The 3477-nt window shown below is 37.6% G+C and overlaps 1 long non-coding RNA gene across 1 annotated transcript in view; it reads left to right on the top strand.

Annotated features, from left to right (window-relative positions):
- The first annotated feature begins 764 nt into the window (after positions 1-764).
- Positions 765-3477, top strand: part of LOC107662678 (uncharacterized) — a 19924-nt gene continuing 17211 nt past the window's right edge. The window contains exon 1 of the long non-coding RNA XR_001631240.1: positions 765-842. This is a non-coding gene — a long non-coding RNA (uncharacterized LOC107662678). The remainder of the gene's footprint in view (positions 843-3477) is intronic.

Genomic DNA, 3477 nt, shown 5'->3' with positions numbered 1-3477 from the left:
CTTTTGAGCTTCAAAAACGCTCTTCGGAAATCTACGGGTGACGTCACGGACACTACGTCCATGTTTATACAGTCTATGGTTTTGACAGGCTCGAGTGAGGATGTATCTGACGGAAACAACGTAAGATACACGGATCTTTTTATTTTATTTTCTAACTGGTAATCAACTTTAAAAATGTTAACATAGAAAAACTGTCTTATTGTTTAACGAACATATCAGATACTTTTTATTTGTTTTAGATCACGGTAAGATAAGTCAGCATTTTTTCTTTTCTTTTCTAACTGGTAACAAACTCTCAAACTTTTAAATTGTAATGTTACAAGATTTTGACTGCCACGTACTGTTTAAGAACGTATCTGATACTTTTTTTTGTTTGTTTTAGATAGATGGTCAACATTTTTCTTTTTACATTTACATTTAGTCATTTAGCAGACGCTTTTTCTTCTACACTGGAAGCTCCTGTCGTCAAGTCAAATTCCTTGTGTGTGTAAACATACTTGGTAATAAAGCTCTTCTGATTCTGATTCTGATTCTGATATGTTATTATGCTTTATATCGTTTATAACTAATTAAATAGCCTAAACGGTAATAGCCTATATTACTTTTCATAACTAATTAAATAACTAAATGATAATACAATAAATACATAAATATATTTCATATTAAGCATAGATTAATCATTTTAAAGTAATTAATTTGACTCGAGACAAAATATTATCCGGGTGTTTTTCAAAAACCGCGCGCATTTTTCAGTCAGTCACGTGTCGTCTCATCCCCCACGAGCTCACTCACTCACGGGATCACAGCGGGACTGCTCGCGACGCGGTCACGGATAATAACAGGTAATTCGGACTTCTTTATTACTATTTAAAGTACTTTTGAACGTTTTGTGTTTTATTGTCAACTTTATCTGAAGATTAACCAGCTCAGTTATCACAATGCGTGTAGGCAGAATCAAGGAGCTAACGCGCCATTACATCAAAGTTATCAACGGCAAGTGTTAAATATATGCAGTGTTATACACAGCAGTTTGTCAGTGGTAAATTAAGAAATATTTTTTGTGGTTTCTCACAGCCGACACAGACAAACGAGTCCCGCGAATTGTATTTTTAAACTAGAGAGACTGCTGACAGTTCATCTTCCTCATCTCAGGCCCTTTCACACGCTATGCGGCAGTCGCGAGTGTCTTACTGTTAGTTCATTCTCAATGGGAGACATGCGGAAAGCGGCAGAACGCGGGCGGTTTCACTAGCGGAGCGCAAGCGGTGCTCCTGCACCCAAAATCCTGCCGCTTCCTCGGGCACGGCGCTTCGCGGCAGGCGCCGCCAAAGATAAAGATATTTTAGGTGCGTCCGAAATCGCATACTGCTTAGTAGGTACTACATTTGAATTTGAACGTACTACTCGACCGTTAAAAAGTAGGTTCTATATAGTATGAATGCAAGTAGTATGAATGGAATTCGGACGTACTACATCCGCCATGTTGATGTCGTCACGTGACTTGCGTCTTCACAACAGCGCCAACATTTAAAGAGCCCTCAGTACTGCGCGAACACCAGCAGTGTTTCATGTTATTCTTACCGCTTTCATCGGCGTTTTAACGTTGATTGGATCAACAGCTCAGATCGCAGATACGCCTTCGTCGACAGCTTGTAAATCATTGATCAAATAAGGTAAGTACAATCACCTATTTAGCTAGCACATTTTACCTCAGAATAAAAAGTCATGTCTGTGAACACCAGGACAGAGGCTCATTTGGAGCAACGAAATAAAGTAATTTATTGTTATAAATAAATGCATAAAAATACACAGGACAAACAAAAGACATGAATCAATTAATAAAGTTGAATGAATACATAATACACAATTGGATAGAGAGAGAGAATTAATACACATAGCCTAAATAAATATTATAGATAGATACAATATATACATAAATAACATAATAAAAAATATAAACATGATAAATAATATACATATTCTAATCCTAATATATATATATATATATATATATATATATATATACATATATATACATACATACACACACACACACAGTCATTCAAATATAATATAATGATACAGATACAATATAAATCAGTTTTGCTGATTAATAATTTTATGGAAACAGTGATGTATTCAGAAATTTGTTTGTAACATTTTTTAAAATGTTTACACTAATTATCCAAGCATTTAAATTAATGCCTTTATTCAGAAAGAATGCATTTCCCCATGGGGAAACAAGCTTATAAATCACACACAATGAGGTTTTTTTTTTTTAGAATGTAAAAATGCAGAAAGTTTCCTGTGAGGGTAGTTTTAGCTGTAAGGGTTGGTGTAGTAGGGGGCGATAGAAAATACTGTTTTTACAGTATAAAAACCATTAGAGTCCCCACAAGGATAGTAAACCGTGTGTGTGTGCGCGTGTGTGTGTAATTGAGTAGCAAATCAGCAATTTTAAATATTACTGTTATTATTTTTGATTAAATCAATGGAGCCTTGGTGAGCAGAAGATCATTTTTTCAAAAATATTAAAAATATTTCCGGCCCCAAACTTTTGAAAGGTGTGCATCAGGTTCAAGAAGGCTAGATAGACACAAATCAGTACTAAGCAATCTGTTTTATTTAATCAATTTTTTGTTTACTGTAACAACTGCTTTTCATTATCTACTGATTAATTGACTTTTTGATTGTATTATTATATGCTATATACTGATTATTGTAACTACACATTTGAAACTGATTTTTCCTAGTTTAATATCTGTAGCCAGTTGATCATATTAGTTTATTCAATGGAGTGTTGCCAGGACACTTCTCCTTGAGGTGAGCTATAGGTGCAGAATTTTTCTCTAAAAGACACTGCAAGTCTGCTGCTGCTGTTGGCTCCCATTCTTAATACTGGCTGCAAAGAATCCTGGGAGTCACATGGAGAACTTCGTACTGCATGCTCTTCCTCACATTTGTTGCCATGAATCCGTAGGAAATTGTGCAGAATGCATGTGGTTTTCACAATCGCCTCTGCTTTCTCAGGCGTAACAGCCATCACCCGTCTATAGACTCTCCACTGATTGGAGAGTATGCCAAAGGCATTCTCTACTACTCTTCTTGCCCGGGACAAACGATAGTTATACACCCTCTTCTCTGTTGTGAGCTGCTGTCCTGGAAAGGGCCTCATCAGATGTTTTTGCAGTGAGAAAGCACTCTTTAAAGCTTAAGTCTATGGAAAACCATTGAAACTTTGAACGGCCATGTCTCCGTAACGGCGCGGCGAATCCACGCCAAATTCGGGGGATCCCTTCAGCTCGAGGAAACCTCTCGAACGCGAATCAAGTGTACGTCTAGAGGCCCGCTTTTGAATGAGACCACCCCCGCGTCGATAGGGTTCGGGAGTTAGGGGTGGTTAAATTTGCGGTCCGGCGCCGAACGAGCAAGCGATCCCGCGGGGCTACCGACGTGCGGAGGTTGGCGTTTGAGAGG

Source organism: Sinocyclocheilus anshuiensis, unplaced genomic scaffold (assembly GCF_001515605.1).
Source record: "Sinocyclocheilus anshuiensis isolate Anshui unplaced genomic scaffold, SAMN03320099.WGS_v1.1 scaffold1839, whole genome shotgun sequence".
Classification (NCBI taxonomy): Eukaryota; Metazoa; Chordata; class Actinopteri; order Cypriniformes; family Cyprinidae; genus Sinocyclocheilus; species Sinocyclocheilus anshuiensis.
This window is presented reverse-complemented; position numbering and strand designations above follow the sequence as displayed.